The sequence below is a fragment of the Oncorhynchus mykiss genome, chromosome 6 (assembly GCF_013265735.2).
Source record: "Oncorhynchus mykiss isolate Arlee chromosome 6, USDA_OmykA_1.1, whole genome shotgun sequence".
NCBI classification, from domain to species: Eukaryota; Metazoa; Chordata; class Actinopteri; order Salmoniformes; family Salmonidae; genus Oncorhynchus; species Oncorhynchus mykiss.
The window spans coordinates 16,252,738-16,271,619 of record NC_048570.1 but is presented as its reverse complement, the minus strand read 5'-3'; the positions used below and the strand labels follow the sequence as shown (position 1 = coordinate 16,271,619).

Genomic DNA, 18,882 nt, shown 5'->3' with positions numbered 1-18,882 from the left:
CAGTGGTGGGTGGTATAAGGTGCTTTAGTAACAAAGCGGATGGCACTGTGATAAACTGCATCCAGTTTGCTGAGTAGAGTATTGGAAGCCATTTTGACTATCCTACCGAAGTCGAGGATCGGTAGGATAGTCAGTTTTACTAGGGTAAGTTTGGCGGCGTGAGGGAAGGAGGCTTTGTTGCGAAATAGAAAGCCAATTCTAGATTTGATTTTGGATTGGAGATGTTTGATATGAGTCTGGAAGGAGAGTTTACAGTTTAGCCAGACACCTAGGTACTTATAGATGTCCACATATGAATGCGTCAGACCAGTTTAGGATACTAAGTGTCACGCCCTGACCTTAGAATGCCTTTTATTCTCTCATTTGGTTAGGTCAGGGTGTGACTAGGGTGGGTACTCTAGTTTTTTTATTTCTATGTTGGCCTGGTATGGTTCCCAATCAGAGGCAGCTGTCTATCGTTGTCTCTGATTAGGGATCATATTTAGGCAGCCTTTTCCTACTGGGTTTTTGTGGGATCTTGTTTTTGTATTGTAGCCTTTTTGCACTACAAAGCTGCACGTTAGTTTTGTTACTCTTTATTGTTTTGTTGCTGGTTCACATTAAATAACATGATGGACGCCTTCCACGCTGCACCTTGGTCCAATCCTTCCAACAACGATTGTTACACTAAGTCAATCTATTTACAAGACAACTGAGCATAAGACTACAAGGAGAATGTGAGATGAGCAGATGTATCAATGTCCTAAAATTGCTGTCCACAGAAAAACAGGGTGGCACAACAATGTCTGCAGATGTGTAACATTTAGTTGGTAACTGTATAGCCACAAGACAAAACAGACTTAGTCAGATATGCTGACCCGATCAGTCTCACACCACTCTCTAATGGAGTCAGTAATTAAATCCCTCTCTAAAGTTATCCAATGTAAATAATATGATCATGATACTACTTAATAGCACATTACAATGTGTCTCCCCATGATGCGTAGCACTGACAGTGCTTATGACTATTTTAAAACTATTTTCATATTGTCCAAAAACCATACGCTGTGTGGCCAAGGTGCCTGTATAAGCCAGCAGATGGGGAAAACCCTCATTCCATCTCATTTGCAACACCATCGAATAAGTTCAGTCATTTCAGTGTGTTGATGCAATAACTCCCTTTTCCATAGACTCCTCCCTCTAGATCCTGGCCACTTCAGGACACCTATCATACCTTCAATATTATATTTTCATCTCTCACATACTCTTATATAAGTGACTAGTTTAACAAGCATTCTCCCAGTCTGATTGTCTTACTCTGATCTCTCCAGGTGCCAAACGACCGAAGACAACCTCAAAACACAGACACCCACCAGGACATTTCTGATGAATCACTGAGAGACCACAAACAACACACACACACACACACACACACACACACACACACCCCACAGAGAGGGCACTGAGGCTGATGTCTGGAAAGTGGTGGGTACAAGCTCCTTTAAACTGTGCAGTCTGTCACTCCATAGCAACACATAATAAACTGTACACTCTGTCACTCCATAGAAAGCCATAACAAACTGTACAGTCTGTCACTCCATAGCAACCCATAATAAACTGTATAGTCTGTCACTCCATAGCAACCCATTATAAACTGTGCAGTCTGTCACTCCATAGCAACCCATTATAAAATGTACAGTCTGTCACTCCATAGCAACCCATAACACACGTCACAGTAAAGATACTCGGCAGCACACCGTGAGTAAAGCTCCACAAATCATCTCAGGACTAAGATTCCTCTATCCTATGTCATTCACCTACAAAGTTGTGTGTTGTGTTAAAGTTACTATGTGACCATTGTCATGTGTGGGGGTCACTTAGTGTTTTAGCATGCTGAGCTCCATGGCCTACCCTTGATAACTGTCATGATGTGCGATGGGCCTCCTGTGTCTAATAGCCTCTAGCCTATCGATTGTTCTAGTGTTCATCCAGAGGAAATTCAATTAAAGATTAAAGGGTCACGTGACGTGAAGGTGGTATCCTGAGTAATCGGACACCAAAGGTTTCAGTTACAGACCCTAGTGTCCGCCCGTCAAGCAGATTAGCCAGCTTGATTTATTTATTAACTGATTTCATGTTCCCCTTTTTTTCTCAGACTTGCCTTGTACAGTACTGAGGTGACAGGCCCGCCCAGCAGATAAAGGGTTAAAATAATGCTAAGCTATTCTACAGCCAGGTAGACTTTTGACACAAAGGCCAAATGTTTGTTACTAGGGGAAATTAAGAGGACCATTTTTTAAACAACTATTCTAGAATGTTGAAGCTGAGATGCATGATGTGAATATATCAGAACTGTGGTATTACCGAACCTATCTGAGGTCCATCTCACAAACCCTTTTGGCTCCTTTGTCTTGTCTGAAGAGGCATACTTGCTGTTCCAATTGTTATCTTCACACTAATTGAGTGGATGATTTGAGATCATTTGGTTGGGGGATAACCCTTGCTAATTTGCTCATGCTTACTGTCTGTGTCAGGCCTTATCTTGGGAGATAACTGGAGCATGGAGAATGATTGACAGGTGCAGAACAACTGTAGATGAACGTTACATTTTCTCACAGAAACATTTACTTATGCAAATATCTGAATGTTTTTAGAAATCGTCCTGTGACAAAAATGAAACAATGTATTATTATTATTATTATTACTATAATTGTACCTGTTTAGTCCATAGGCTATGCTGCATCCGATCAAATACAATATTACAGTCAACTGGGCCTTCATATTTAACGCTTAATTAATGACAGTGTGTAATGTTAATGGAATCAATTACAAGGACAACAACCACAACAGTTTGGCCACATGAATTTCATTAGGTGGGCCAGCTGTACAAGTTAAAAGTACACCCTCCACGGTTATTTATTTAAAGCACATAGCCGCCATAATCATACTCTCTGACAGTCCTTTCACAGTGCTTAATTGTCCGTCCACTTTATCAGGTTTGTGATAATAATGCATTAGTGCTAAGCCTCTCTCATCAAAGTAGTTGAGAAATGTGAGCCCGCCCCCTTTCAGGAGTAAAACCTAATATTTCTCTGCGCTGGGAGAGGGTGAGGGAGAGACTCGGCCAGGATTGTGGGAGCGAAGAGAAACAGCCCTCACAACATCATCAGCTACAGACGTCCACGGCTTCAACCGTCCCTTCTTTTCGCCGACACATCACTGGAGACCAAGCAACCATCATCACTGTCCTCAAAGACACAGTCAGACGAGAGAGTGGCTAGTTTTTGATATTATTTCATAGTGCCGTTCTTTTTTGAGTTGCGTTGCTACCAGTGCTGGATTTAAGTGCGTCTTTGCGAAGTCCATCCCGGGCACCCAACGGCTTCCTGTACGCTCTGTCATTCGGCCGGACGACACAACCGGAGACTGCCTGTGGTATCTCGCACTTACCGGACAGATTTCATGCATAATAAAGTGAGTAACGTGCTACTACATCTATCAAATCTTTGTCATATCCAGAGAACACGTTGTATCTCGATGGAAGCAGCGAGGTGTCTTTATTTATAATCTTTGGTGTCAGTTTGACATCACCGGGAAACTCGAGCGCTATTTTGAAGCGCGTTACCTCCCCAAAAACTTCACTACACCTATTGATTCAATGTGACAATGAGCATCTTATCTCAAAGCATATGACAACGGTGTCTGTTAATTAAATAGGCTACAAGCAGCAAAATAAGTACGAGAGTCAAGTTTTGTCTCGTGGTTTTGTTGTCACATAAGTGTTGCTTTGACCTTGCAGTGTTTCTTTCCCACAATATCGCAGCACCATATCCACAGGCGCACAATAGACTGATAGAGCTACTGGCAGCGTCCTTATGGTATTATATTATTCAGCATTTTACAATAATTCCTCTGAAATATTTGTATAGGCCTATTAGTTTAGTTTAAATATATATATATATATATATATTTATTTTTTAAACTAATATATATATTTAAACTAATCTATATATATATATATATATATATATATATATATATATATATATATATATATATATATATATATATATAGATAGATAGATAGATAGATAGATAGATATACCGGTAGGCGCGTAGATACATTTATAACAAGTCACAACCCGGAATAAAATGCATAATTTCTGCTGGTCTCACAAATTAGTAAAGTATTGACTGTTAATAATGATTAATAATGAAGTATACCCTGCTTTATATGAGTGTCCCATTTTGTAGATTGAATTCTACAAAACTTGTCAGAAGTTAGGCTTGACACATTTTACATTACAACAAAGTTTCCCAATGCATTCTGAATTAATGCAACTCAACATAATCATGTTTTACTGGTATATTATGAAGATGTGAGTTAGTTGTCTTAATTGACTTTTTTTTAATGATTTAAAACAAGTCACATTCACACCTGTTAACTGACATTACTGCCAGATGAAATGATTCAGCTTCCCTGTTGGATTTGTATGCCATAGTTTCACAGTCTAATAGAACATCCAACTATACAATATTCATGTGTAATTGTAGTCAGTCAAGCAATGTAGCTAAATTGTGGAGGATAGATAGCCTAGTGATGACAATTCAGACAAACTAAAGTGTGTCTGTTTTCTTGGGGCTTAAGGAAGATACTAGTAGGTTTTTACAGTTTCTACCCATCAGAAATATAAGTACCTAATTATTAAGCTATATGCATAGCATATTTTTGGGCTGTAAAGTCAGGGCTCTATGTTCATTGAACAAATATATTATATATAACATTTCACTCATGATAGCTTTTGTATAGTAGAAATGTTCTGTGAAGTCTTTAAACCAGGCTAAATTGAGCTTGGTATAAAGAGTGGGACAGAGAACACTGTCTGAAATAACTGTAAATTAAAAACAAATGTAAATTAAAATTGCATTAATATTTTGGATATAATATAATTTGGAACCCCTCATAGATATTTACACAAATAGAGTAAGGCACATTTTATATATTAAATAGTGCCTTCATTTCTGATACCTTAGGGAAACTTAGCTTGCTAAGACTGAGTGTGTAGTTATGCAGATTGTATGCGCTTGTATATCTAATATTAATATAATAATACTTTTTATACTGTAAATTAGTATCATGATGTGAAATGAAAATGATCTATTTACTCAATGCCATGATTTCTCAAAATGAGTCACAATTATTGAATTGCCTAATTATGACGTTTCTGGATTATTTTGTAGAAAGGAATTGAGCAGAGGCAGTGATTGTGAGGACATTCTGGAAAAGTACAGCCCCATCCAGAGGCTTTTAGAGTTGCTACCACCTCTGGGCTGTTGGACTACTGGAAATACAAGCAACGCTCAGTGCAAGGCTAATGTCTCTGCGTTTATCAGTAATATCAGCTCAGTATTCAGTAAAGTGGGATTTGCTTGTTTGATTCAAGGCTCCAGTGTATTTTGCATTACTCAGAATGTTCTGGAAGTTCTGTTGTGAAGGAGTATATGGGAAGTTGTCCTTTGGCAAAGAGTAGTGGACATACACATTTACTGTACTCCTTCCCACTCCCACCATCAATGAAGATGTTCTTTGTGTCGCTCGCCTGTTGCTCTCTCGGGATTTAGAGTTAGGTTAATCTGCTCAGAGGGAAGGTGAGCGCTCACATGTGGACACACGATTACACACAGAGGACTCTCTCAGCCAAGCTCTGTAATATCAGAGTCACACACTCCCTCTCTCTCTCTCTCTCTCTCTCTCTCTCTCTCTCTCCCTCTGCTCTCTCACTGTTCTCTCCCTCTCTCTCTCTCTCTCCCTCTCTCTCTCCCTCTCTCTCTCTCCCTCCCTCTCTCTCTCTGCTTTGTTTCTCTTACTCTTCTCAGACATGTCCTTCCTAACAAATCATTGGGGATTTTGGATGCCGATTCACAAAACCAACAGTGACAACATGCTCTTACCCTTCTCACAAAGAGGGATTAGGGGGTCACGTGTCACTCTGATTGGCCAGGGCATTTAGCTGATTGTCGAAGCACATCGCTGTACACCAGGGGCTCAATAAAGCTGTATTCAAGTGAAGGGACACCCTTTGTGCCAGGATCACTGCTTTTCTGTAAACCCAAAAAAACATCTTCAGCTTCCTCTGAGTGACCAGTGTAGTTAGAATGTTCCTCTCTAGTACTGATTTATGAACAGAGAGAAGATTTACTGGTTGATATTCAACAGCATGACCTGAGAGAGTTCAGCTCCCTGTTGGCATTCAGTGAAATAAGGAAATCTGTCAAAGAGTGCTTGATTTAAGGCGTACACTAGCATGCTCCGTAAACTCTAAAAAGGACTGCTGAATTTGGTCGCTTACGTTTGAAGGGAATAGTCTCGACAGTGATACTTATGGGCATATGCTACATAAGCAAGGTTCAAAATACCATCCTAATGAAGGAAAAAGTAAATCTATGAAAACATTTTTCTAAATAGAAACATCAGAAGCGTTTACGTTTAAGCAAATAATTTAATAGCCCGTATTGCTTTACTTTAAAGTTAGATTTTTTTCCCCCCCCCAGTAATGGTCGCAAATGTTTTGGAAGGGGTTTGCAGAGTTTGCTCAGTTAAACATCAGTAAAACACTTTAATTTGCAGGTTAGCAAGATCTTGTGGTAGATACTAGATACTGAAGTAATTGCACTTTATGCCCTTCGGCTTAAGCGGGTAACATTTGAAGCAATTCAGAGGAATCTTATTTACTTCAGATGAGGAGGAGACATCATATTTTACACCATGAGGGGATATTCTCACAAATGACATTGTATTTTTGGGGTCCTTTTTCCACGAAAATGTGACGATGATACACTCAGGAACTCCAGCGTACAGTACACAGGAAGGGTGCTTTTCTTCTCCTATTTGATCTGAAATGAACAGTGCAATAGAGCTGAGCTCTGCTCCGAATAGCACACTGGAGTTGTTCTGCTGTATTGGAGCAGGTTCAAATCATTTGATAACTTGAGGGGTTTCAGTGTGAGCCCTCTACAGCTAGGTATGGGCTGAATATTGTTCTGTTTAGATTTTTTTTGTTTTACTTACAAAAAAGTATCTGGGCAACCTAAGCATGTGTTTATTTACTAATTTAGTGCAAATCCCAATTATATTGTCCTAACTGATGTATGTGTTGGGAATATTTCCCTCTGTGTTTGTGTTTATTGCGAGCATTGTCACAGTATCTTTATTAGGCTGCAATTACTAATAAAGTTAATAAATAAGCCCAAGAAAGTATTGTAGTGCTTCAATGCTTTATGATGTAGTTCAATGCAGATATGAGTGTGTCCTGGTTTGCATAACGAAGTCTTCTGTCTCTATCTAGTAATTAGCCATGACGTTCAGCAACTTTTCCTCAACGCTATAAGTGGAAGGGGGTGTGTGGGGTTTGTTCACTAGGGTGTTAAAGATCACAGAGGAATATCTCATGCTTTGATGTTTAATTGTATTGTAAAACACATTTTAGAATATTTCTGCATAAAGTAAAATTCTAGCTGTTCTGTGCTTTGAGTTTGGTGTTCCTTTTGTTTGTTTGTGAGTGCGTGTCTGTGTGTGTGTCTGTGTGTTTGTGTGCGTGTTTGTTTGAATTAGTTTGTGTGTCTGTTGGTAGACATTTAAATAAAAATTCATGTCTTTTTTTTGTATTCTCACATGGAGGAATTGATGTGTGGAAAGATGGTAGAGTCGAGAAGAAAGTGTCAATGTGATGGCTGGAAAGATAAACTGAAGAGAAACAAATCGTATGAAAGAGAATATAATACAGACTTTGAAAGAGACCGAATTAAACGATAAAGAATGAGATTGACAGGGTTGAAGAGCTTGTAGGAGAGAAAAGGTGTTTCTATCCATTGGAAGACTGAAGTCAGTGTCTCCTAATGTGTGATACTGATGTTGTTGTATTCCAAATGGACTAGACTAGAAGAACAGGACTTCCTGCCTGTTGCTTCCTGTTTCCTGTTTCCTGTTTCCTGTCAGGCCTGGTCATCATGGCGGCTGCTTGCTGGGTGGTCTGGGCAAGACAGGACAGGACAGATCTCAGTGCTACTGACCACATAGACTACTAATATCACCAGCTCCAACCTTTCACTGCATATATGCCAGGCTAAGATCCACCTAAAACACCCACATATGGAGCTCACCATGTAGACCGCTGCCCTGGACTGTCTGGATTGAGAGAGGAGGACAGTAGACAACAGAGAAATGAGGGTTGGATGTGATAAGAGGGAGAGAAACGTTTAGAGAAGGATATGGGATATATTCCGAACACTACTCGATACACCCAGTAAGTCTGTGCATGATATTATGAGCCTGGGTTGTATTAGTTTAAAGTAGATATGAATAGCTTTTACTGCATTTATATACAGTATGTCTAGTGTGTCAGTGAAAGTTCATTTTCAGGCATTGGAAAAGCCAGACGTTAGATATTATAGACTGCAAGTTTTATTTTGATTATATATGTTTACTTGCATTAGTTACCATAGTTTCCCAGTGAGATTTATTTTTGACGAAATCCAGGCACCTTGTACTGTACCTGGGTAGTTTCCAAAAACCAAATAGCTTGACTTCATCTTGAATTGTCTATTTTACCTGCCCTAAATGTGCTGTGAAATAAAAGTGGAATTAACTGAGGGACGACTTCTCCCTCACTGTTCAGAGACAAGTCCCACCTCCCCCTTTGGTGTGGCATGCTGTTGGACTTCACCCAATGACAAGAAAAAAAAGGAGGGGGAAAAGTGCAGAAATATTTTCCAGTGACTGTAATTTATCTTTGTCACCCTAGCAACATAGCCGAGTCATTCTGAAACATGGTCCGGTGAGACGCACAGAGGTTCCTCTGTGCCCTGGCCTCACATACTCTAACATCCATCTGAAAGCCCACCGCTGCCACCAATGCTGCCTGCCTGCTGCCTCCTGCCTGCCGCCGTGGTTCACAGCTCACTAATAGGTGTTTTTTAGAAGATCCTGTGTTCATGGAGCCAGAGGCGGAGTTTCTCACATACACCCTGACCAGTCCAGTTAAAAATATATATATTGTTATAATAGTTAATTGGTCATCGTTGACTGATATGTAAATGTTCATTATATTGGCGCAGAGCTGATTATACTGTTCATTTTTGAATGCTCTGGGTTATTTTATGTCACAAAGCCACAGCTCTGTATCCACAGGATCGATAAGCAGGAAGTTCTCTGTTGAAGTCAGTGGCCACTGTTGAAAACATTGTTAGTGAATAATACTGTCAGAGTGGAGACGCTACAGTAGGAATACACTCTGTTCTGTAGAGCACACAGCTTAATCCAGGCAGTGTCCTGCCAAAGACCACACCACTTTTCCTCTCCACTGTCATCTGTGTCATTCCCAGATCAGGGGCCGGCCTCCAAAAATGTGTCATACAGGGCTGTCTCTAACATTTAGAATGTAGAAAGAAACAGAAAGAGAAACAGAGAGGGGGAGAGAGACTGAGAGGGAGAGAGAGACTGAGAGGGGGAGAGAGACTGAGAGACACAGAGTGACTGAGAGGGAGAGAGAGACTGAGAGGGGAGAGAGACTGAGAGGGGGAGAGAGACTGAGAGGGGGAGAGACACAGAGAGACTGAGAGGGGGAGAGAGACTGAGAGGGGGAGAGAGACTGAGAGACACCGAGAGACTGAGAGGTAGAGAGAGACTGAGAGGGGGAGAGAGACTGAGAGGGGGAGAGAGACTGAGAGGGGGAGACAGACAGAGGGGGAGAGAGACACAGAGAGACAGAGGGGGAGAGAGACTGAGAGACACCGAGAGACTGAGAGACACCGAGAGACTGAGATGGGGAGAGAGACTGAGAGGGGGAGAGAGACTGAGAGGGGGAGAGAGACTGAGAGGGGGGGGGGGAGACTGAGAGACACAGAGAGACTGAGAGGGGGAGAGAGACTGAGAGACACAGAGAGACTGAGAGGGGGAGAGTGAGAGGGGGAGAAAGACTGAGAGGGAGAGAGAGACTGAGAGACACAGAGAGACTGAGAGGGAGAGAGAGACTGAGAGGGGGAGAGATGGAGAGACACAGAGCGACTGAGAGGGAGAGAGATGGAGAGACACAGAGAGATGAAAGGGGGAGAGAGACTGAGAGACACAGAGAGACTGATAGGGAGAGAGACTGAGAGACACAGAGAGACTGAGAGGGAGAGAGAGACTGAGAGGGTGAGAGACTGAGAGACACAGAGAGACTGAGAGACACAGAGAGACTGAGAGGGAGAGAGAGACTGAGAGGGGGAGAGATGGAGAGACACAGAGAGACTGAGAGGGGGAGAGAGACTGTGAGGGAGAGAGATGGAGAGACAGAGAGATGGAGAGACACTGAGAGATTGTGAGGGAGAGAGATGGAGAGACACAGAGAGACTGAGAGGGGGAGAGACGGAGAGGGAGAGAGAGACTGAGAGGGAGAGAGATGGAGAGACAGAGAGACTGAGAGGGAGAGAGATGGAGAGACTGAGAGGGAGAGAGAGACTGAGATGGAAAGAGAGACTGAGACACACAGAGAGACTGAGAGACACAGAGAGACTGAGAGGGACAGAGAGACTGAGAGGGAGAGAGAATAAAAGAGAGAGATAGACATGTTCCTAAAGCTGACTATGTCTGGGTGTTATATGACCGTGTCGACATTGTCTTTGTATTGCTCTCTGATAGAGAACTCTGACAGGCTTGGTGACTGTAGTCTTTTTCTACTGCCATGTTCTAAAACAACTGGCAATGTATTTTAAAAAATTATCCAAAATGACTTTGAGGCTTTCATGGTCTGAAGTCGTGTAGGATGTTTTGTTGCATTTGGGGAAAAAAACAGAATAATAACAGGTAAATACTGCTTATTGAGCTGTGCAACGCAGAAAGAGAAATCTTCAGAAACTAATTTTGTTATATTTTATTAGTTTCTATGCCACAACAATAATTCTTAAATTCAGCAATATCTTCAGAAACTTTACTTTACATTCAGAAACCTACTTTTATCTGCTAAAGTTCAGGTAGTTTTCGTAGTGCCATATAGGAATTTGTGCCACTGAAATATGCCTTTAGATGTTTACTTCATAGTTTGAAATTGTGTAACTTTCTTGTGGAAGTCCACAGATAAATATGTGTAGGTTTGACTGCCTGGCACAGAGGGGTATCTCTCTCTTTCGCTTTCTCTCTCTTGTGAGCACACTCTTTCTCTCTCTCTCGCTTTCTCTCTCTCACTCTCTCTCTCACTCTCTTTCTCTTCCTCTCTCTCTCTCACTCTCTTTCTCTCTCTCTCTTTCTCTCTCTCTCTCTCTCTCCATTTTTTAAGAGTTTTCTGGCTGGCTCGCTGTTTGCTTTGATGTATGGCTTTTCCATAATGCAGCGCGTGATGTCATTATTCATTCTTAGAGAGAGAGAGAGAGAGTGTTGCGGACAGGAGATTTGCAGTACGGAGTTGCATGTATAATGAATGAGGGGGCACTTTGTTTAAAACTCCAACCTGGTGTTTCACTTCAAGGTTTAAAACTCCAGCCTGCCACTTCACTTCAAGGTTTTAAACTCCAGCATTGTGCTTCATTTCAAGGTTTTAAACTCCAGCATTGTGCTTCACTTCAAGGTTTTAAACTCCAGCATTGTGCTTCACTTCAAGGTTTTAAACTCCAGCATTGTGCTTCACTTCAAGGTTTTAAACTCCAGCATTGTGCTTCACTTCAAGGTTTTAAACTCCAGCATTGTGCTTCACTTCAAGGTTTGAAATTCCAGCTGGCCACTTCACTTCAAGGTTTGAAACTCCGGCATTGTGCTTCACTTCAAGGTTTGAAATTCCAGCTGGCCACTTCACTTCAAGGTTTTAAACTCCAGCATTGTGCTTCACTTCAAGGTTTTAAACTCCAGCATTGTGCTTCACTTCAAGGTTTGAAACTCCGGCCTGCTAGGCAGAGTGGAACCTTGTGAACACCACCAACCTCTCTCTGAGCTCTGCCGATGGATGCTTTCAGCTGGCTGTCACTGTGGACAAGCCCAGTGGAAAAACAAATAACCTTCTGTGTGTGTGTGTGTGTGTGTGTGTGTGCGTGCGTGCGTGCGTGCGTGCGTGCGTGCGTGCGTGCGTGCGTGCGTGCGTGTGTGTGTGTGTGTGTGTGTGTGTGTGTGTGTGTGTGTGTGTGTGCGTGCGTGTCAGAAGAGAGAGGGTTGAGCAGTAGGAGAGAGGTGGGGAAGTGGGGAAGAAGAGAGAGAGGTGTGGAGTGATGAGGGTTTATATTTGAGCAGCGCTGCAGTGACACCTTTCTATTTGTCTATATAGCATAATACCTCCTGTTTATGTGTTTTCGTGTCTGTGAGTGGAACTGTGAGGGTGTGTGTGAGCAGTATTGTTTGTTAAAATGGCCCTGGTCTTATTTTTGTCCCTGTGCTGGGCTTATGGTTTATAAATAGATGAGGAAGCATGGGGGATACCTGCCGTGGTGGAAGCACCGGGCTGGCCTCCCTCCTCCACAGTCCCAGGCCCTCCAAGTGCCTCCACGTCACATCCTTCCCCTACTACGGTGCATCCTCGCTGGGCTACTCCACCGCTGGGCTACTCCACCACTGTCCCCTGGGGGACTACCAAACAGGATGGGACTGACTTAGAGGGTGTATCAAGCCAATGAGAAATTCCTCTACAGTAGGAGACGTTGTTGTTGTCTTCTTGGCGTGTAGACTTGGATATAGTTGAATAGGGTGACATTTTGGAATATGAGGGGAGTGAATTGGTGATAATTGTACATATGTCTCTGTTGTTGTAGAGACTATCAGCGATAATGGCAGTAATGGGCTGTGAGGGTGGTGTCGTGAGAGGAGTGTTAACGGGTTAAGCTGGAGCAAAGTATTTTCTGACACCCACTGTGTCTCTGTGTGTAAACTGGAGGGGTGATGTCCTCTCTGCTCATTGCCATCTCTATGTGGAGGTGTCATGTTAATTTCACTTCACTGTCACATACATGTGCCATGTTAACATGGTGCTGAGAGTGTTAACTTTCTCTTTTTGCCTCCCTTAGGAAATGGTTGTCTTCACACTGTCCTCGGTCATTGGGTGATCAGGTCTCAAATGTAGTGTTTCATTTTTTCATGACACTCTCATATAGTATGTAGGAAATCTTTGGATTGATTTGATTGATATTTATCAATCTTCTGCTAACTGCTGGTGATGTTGAGCTCGGTTATAATCATATTAACTAGGGCATCCTTGTGAAGAGTGAGAGACAAATCCAGGGCTACCATGCCTCACTAGTAATTGGTCAGTAGTTTTCTCCAATTTGTTTGTACCTTTCTGAAGGGAATAGTACTGGCTGTTATTAATTTGCTTTTGACAGCTTAATTTGATAAGTGGGCTTCTTGTTAAAGAAGCCCAGGATTGTTCTCAGAGTACAGACAGTTTTTGTTATGTTCTTCAAAATGCTGCCTGTCGATGACCCACTTCTGAGGTTGTGGAAAACAAGGAAGAGCAGTACGAAATCCACAGGGAGATAGATAGAGAGAGAGAGAGAGATGTCGAGAGGAAGAGGGAGATACGGGAAGAGAGAAAGTGAAAGAATGAAAGGCTCTTGTTAATTTTTCTCTGAAGTAAATTCAAGATCCTTTTCTGCCTCCCCTCCCTTCTCGTCCCCCTCCTCCTCTACCTCTCATCTCCTCCTCTTTTTCCTCTACCGTTCAGCTGCCTACCTTCCTGGGCTCCTCTTCCCTCTAGTCTAGTCTGTAGAGAAGCACTTGGAATGATAACAGGGATTAGCTTCTGATGCTCGCTAGCTCCCCTCAGTTAAGTACACCTGTAATGAGTTGTTTATTTGGGATAATGTGCAGCAGCAGAGGCTGGGGTCCAGAGCTGGCCCCTTCCACCCCCCACCCCCACCCCCACCACCCACACCCCCACCCCAGTAAGTGGGTTGCTCACTGGACAGGGTGGGAAGAAGGGGAGGGTCCTTCATCGTTCTCAGCCCGTTCCTGAGGTCATGTGGCCTGTGGATTTTTCTCAGGGTGGAGAAAACCATCAATAATATGAGAAAATGAAGGGAGGAAACGGAGAGAGGAGAGGGAGAGAGGAGAGCCCACCAGTGTGAGTGTGTGAAGTGGAAAAATCTGTTTGTTTGCAAAGGGGACGTGCTCTGCTATCATTAGCCAGGGGGGTAGGAAGGGGGCAGGGGGGGCATGCAAGGTTATGTGAACGGTGCAGCTGTTCTCCGAGCTGAGGGATTTGAGGCGGGAACTACGGCTAATCAGCCTTGTCCTTCACTCTACTGTACGGCCGGACCAGAGCTAAACCTTGTGAACCAAATCTCCCACTCCCCCACTGTAGCTCTTCACTTCCCAAATAAGAAAATGACTAAATGTTGATTTCAAGGATAAGACTGCAGAGAAAAAAAGACATACATGATTTACATGCCTCTCTGTAGGAATTTGCTGTTTTCTTTTCACTTTTTATCTCTCGGATCACGAAACAGTTTTCATTCAGTCCACATGGAAATTAGGATCTGAATAATAGTCATAATAGTCATAATAAGAGTGATTATTTCGTGTCGTTTTCATTCAGTCCACATGGTAATTAGGATCTGCTTAATAGTCATAAGAGTGAATATTTCAAAATACATGAATTAAGGATTTGGAAGCATTATAAAATCTTCCATTGTTGGGGGATTTTCCCTATTTTGACCTAATCTCCAATTTATGTTGCTTTAGTCCCCCCCGTTCTTTAGTCCCCCTCGTCCCCCCCGTCCTTTAGTCCCCCTCGTCCCCCCTGTTCTTTAGTCCCCCCTCCCCCCCGTCCCTCCCATCCTTTAGTCCCCCTCGTCCTTTAGTCCACCCCGTCCCCCCCGTCCTTTAGTCCCCCCCTGTCCTTTAGTCCCCCTCGTCCCTCCTGTCCTTTAGTCCCCCCTCCCCCCTCGTCCCCCCCATCCTTTAGTCCCCCTCGTCCCCCCTGTCCTTTAGTCCCCCTCGTCCCCCCTGTCCTTTAGTCCCACCGTCCCCCCATCCTTTAGTCCCCAACCGTCCCCCTGTCCTTTAGTCCCCCTCGTTCTTTAGTTCCCCACCGTCCCCCCATCCTTTAGTCCCCCCTGTCCTTTAGTCCTCCTCATCCACTTCGTCCTTTAGTTCCCCCCGTCCTTTAGTTCCCCACCGTCCCCCCTGTCCTTTAGTCCCCCTCGTCCCCCCTGTCCTTTAGTCCCCCCGTCCCCCCATCCTTTAGTTCCCCCCGTCCTTTAGTCCCCCCGTCCACTCCGTCCTTTAGCTCCCCCCGTCCTTTAGTCCCCCCTGTCCTTTAGTGCCCCCCGTAAACTCCGTCCTTTAGTTCCCCCCGTCCTTTAGTTCCCCCCGTCCTTTAGTTCTCCGTCCTTTAGTCCCCCCAGTCCCCCCTGTTGTTTAGTCCCCAACCCGTCCCCCCATCCTTTAGTCCCCCCCGTTCCCCCATGTACTTTAGTCCCCCCTGTCCCCCCTGTCCTTTAGTCCCACCGTCTCCTCTGTTGTTTAGTCCCCCCCGTCTCCTCTGTCCTTTAGTCCCCCCAGTCCCCCCTGTCGTTTAGTCCCCCCCATCCCCCCTGTCCTTTAGTCCCCCCATCCCCTCTGTCCTTTAGTCCCCCCCGTCTCCTCTGTCCTTTAGTCTCCTCTGTCCTTTAGTCCCCCTTGTCCTTTAATCCCTTCCGTCTCCTCTGTCCTTTAGTCTCCTCCGTCTCCTCTGTCCTTTAGTCCCCTCTGTCCTTTAGTCCCCTCCGTCTCCTCTGTCCTTTAGTCCCCCCGGCCCCTCTGTCCTTTAGTCTCCTCTGTCCTTTAGTCCCCGCTGTCCTTTAGTCCCCTCCGTCTCCTCTGTCCTTTAGTCCCCCCCCGTCTCCTCTGTCCTTTAGTCCCCCCTGTCCTTTAGTCCCCCCGTCTCCTCTGTCCATTAGTCCCCCCCATCCCCCCCATCCTTTAGTCCCCCTCGTCCCCCCGTCCTTTAGTCCCCAACCGTCATCCCTATCCTTTAGTCCCCCTCGAACCCCCGTCCTTTAGTCCCCCATCCCCCCGTCCTTTAGTTCCCCCCGTTCTTTAGTTCCCCACCGTCCCCCCATCCTTTAGTCCCCCTGTCCTTTAGTCCCTCCCGTCCACTTCGTCCTTTTGTTCCCCCCGTCCTTTAGTTCCCCACCGTCCACCCTGTCCTTTAGTCCCCCCCGTCCTTTAGTTCCCCCCGTCCTTTAGTTCCCCCTGTCCTTTAGTCCCCCCGTCCACTCTGTCCTTTAGTTCCCCCCGTCCTTTAGTCCCCCCTGTCCTTAAGTCCCCCCCGTCCACTCCGTCCTTTAGTTCACCCCGTCCTTTAGTTCCCCACCGTCCCCCCTGTCCTTTAGTCCCCCCCGTCCACTCCGTCCTTTAGTTCCCCCCGTCCTTTAGCTCCCCCCGTCCTTTAGTTCTCCATCCTTTAGTCCCCCCAGTCCCCCCTGTTGTTTAGTCCCCAACTCGTCCCCCCATCCTTTAGTCCCCCCTGTCCCCCCTGTCCTTTAGTCCCCCCGTCTCCTCTGTCCTTTAGTCCCGCCCGTCTCCTCTCCTTTAGTCCCCCCGTCCCCGATGTCCTTTAGACGCCCCCATCCCCCCTGTCCTTTAGTCCCCCCCATCCCCCCTGTCCTTTAGTCCCCCCGTCCCCCTGTCCTTTAGTCTCCCCGTCCCCCATGTCCTTCAGTCCCCCCCATCCCCCTGTCCTCTAGTACCCCCGTCTCCTCTGTCCTTTAGTCCCCCCTGTCCTTTAGTCCCCAACCTGTCCCCACTGTCCTTTAGTCCCCCGTCTCCTCTGTCGTTTAGTCCCCCCGTCTCCTCTGTCCTTTAGTCCCCCCAGTCCCGCTGTCGTTTAGTCCCCCCACCCCCCCTGTCCTTTAGTCCCCCCGTCCCCCTGTCCTTTAGTCCCCCCCGTCCCCCATGTCCTTTAGTCCCCCCCATCTCCCCTGTCCTTTAGTCCCCCCGTCTCCTCTGTCCTTTAGTCCCCCCTGTCCTTTAGTCCCCCCGTCCCATCTGTCCTTTAGCCCCCTCCATCTCCTCTGTCCTTTAGTCCCCCCCGTCCCCTCTGTCCTTCAGTTCCCCCCGTCTCCTCTGTCCTTTAGTCCCCCCTGTCCTTTAGTCCCCCCGTCCCCTCTGTCCTTTAGTTCCCCCGTCCCCTCTGTCCTTTAGTCCCCCCCGGCCCCTCTGTCCTTTAGTCTCCTCTGTCCTTTAGTCCCCTCCGTCTCCTCTGTCCTTTAGTCCCCCCTGTCCCCTCTGTCCTTTAGTCTCCTCTGTCCTTTAGTCCCCCCTGTCCTTTAGTCCCCTCCGTCTCCTCTGTCCTTTAGTCTCCTCGTCTCCTCTGTCCTTTAGTCCCCCCTGTCCTTTAGTCCCACCCGTCTCCTCTGTGCTTTAGTCCCCCTGTCCTCTAGTCCCCCCCGTCCCCTTTGTCCTTTAGTCCCCCTCGTCCCCCCTGTCCTTTGGTCCCCCCTGTCCCCCCCGTCACCCCCATCCTTTAGCCCCCCGGTCCTTTAGTCCCCCCCGTCCCCCCTGTCCTTTAGTCCCCCCGTCCACTCCGTCCTTTAGTTCCCCCCGTCCTTTAGTTCCCCACCGTCCTTTAGTTCCACACCGTCCCCCCTGTCCTTTAGTCCCCCCGTCCACTCCGTCCTTTAGTTCCCCCGTCCTTTAGTTCCCCACCGTCCCCCCTGTCCTTTAGTCCCCTCCGTACACTTCGTCCTTTAGTTCCCCCTGTCCTTTAGTCCCCTCCGTACACTCCGTCCTTTAGTTCCCCCCGTCCTTTAGTTCCCCCCGTCCTTTAGATCCCCGTCCATTAGTCTCCCCCGTCCCCCCTGTTGTTTAGTCCCCAAGCCGTCCCCCCTGTCCTTTAGTCCCCTCTGTCTCCTCTGTCCTTTAGTCCCCCCCGTCTCCTGTGTCCTTTAGTCCCCCCCGTCCCCTCTGTCCTTTAGTCCCCCCCATCCCCTCTATCCTTTAGTCCCCCACATCCTCTTTGTCCTTTAGTCCCCTCTGTCCTTTAGTCCCCCCGTCTCCTCTGTCCTTTAGTCTCCTCTGTCCTTTAGTCCACCCTGTCCTTTAGTCCCCCCCGTCCCCTCTGTCCTTTAGTCCCCTCCGTCTCCTCTGTCCTTTAGTCCCCCCTGTCCTTTAGTCCCCCCGTCCCCTCTGTCCTTTAGTCCCCTCCGTCTCCTCTGTCCTTTAGTCTCCTTTGTCCTTTAGTCCCCCCTGTCCTTTATTCCCCCCGTCCCCTCTGTCCTTTAGTCCCCTCCGTCTCCTTTGTCCTTTAGTCCCCCCTGTCCTTTAGTCCCCCCCGTCCCCTATTTCCTTTAGTCCCCCACATCCCCTTTGTCCTTTAGTCCCCTCTGTCCTTTAGTCCCCCCTGTCCTTTATTTCCCCCCGTCCCCTCTGTCCTTTAGTCCCCCACATCCCCTTTGTCCTTTAGTCCCCTCCGTCTCCTCTGTCCTTTAGTCCCCCCTGTCCTATAGTCCCCCCCGTCCCCTCTTTCCTTTAGTCCCCTCCGTCTCCTTTGTCCTTTAGTCCCCCCTGTCCTTTAGTCCCCCCGTCCCCTATTTCCTTTAGTCCCCCACATCCCCTTTGTCCTTTAGTCTCCTCTGTCCTTTAGTCCCCCCTGTCCTTTATTCCCCCCGTCCCCTCTGTCCTTTAGTCCCCTCCGTCTCCTCTGTCCTTTAGTCCCCTCTGTCCTTTAGTCCCCTCCGTCCCCTCTGTCCTTTAGTCCCCCCCGTCCCCTCTGTCCTTTAGTCCCCTCCGTCTCCTCTGTCCTTTAGTCCCCCCTGTCCTTTAGTCCCCCCCATCCCCCACCCCCTTTGTCCTTTAGTCCCCTCCGTCCTTTAGTCCCCCCCGTCTCCTCTGTCCTTTAGTCCCCCCGTCCCCTCTGTCCTTTAGTCCCCCCCGTCCCCACTGTCCTTTAGTCCCCCCGTCCCCTC

The 18,882-nt window shown here is 46.3% G+C and overlaps 1 protein-coding gene across 8 annotated transcripts in view; it reads left to right on the top strand.

The window, feature by feature from the left end:
- The window catches only part of LOC110525107 (myocyte-specific enhancer factor 2C), a 111,572-nt gene that overhangs the window by 14,731 nt on the left and 77,959 nt on the right, over positions 1 to 18,882 (top strand). For 2 of the 8 annotated variants that reach the window (XM_036979458.1, XM_036979457.1), the window contains exon 2: positions 1,311 to 1,464. The exons of 2 other annotated variants lie outside the window; for them this stretch is intronic. The gene's annotated coding sequence lies outside the window, so the exon portion shown is untranslated. Of the gene's footprint in view, positions 1 to 1,310; positions 1,465 to 2,978; positions 3,454 to 18,882 lie in introns of those variants that run through there. 4 more of the 8 variants (XM_036979463.1, XM_036979462.1, XM_036979461.1 and 1 more) reach the window with 4 other exon arrangements.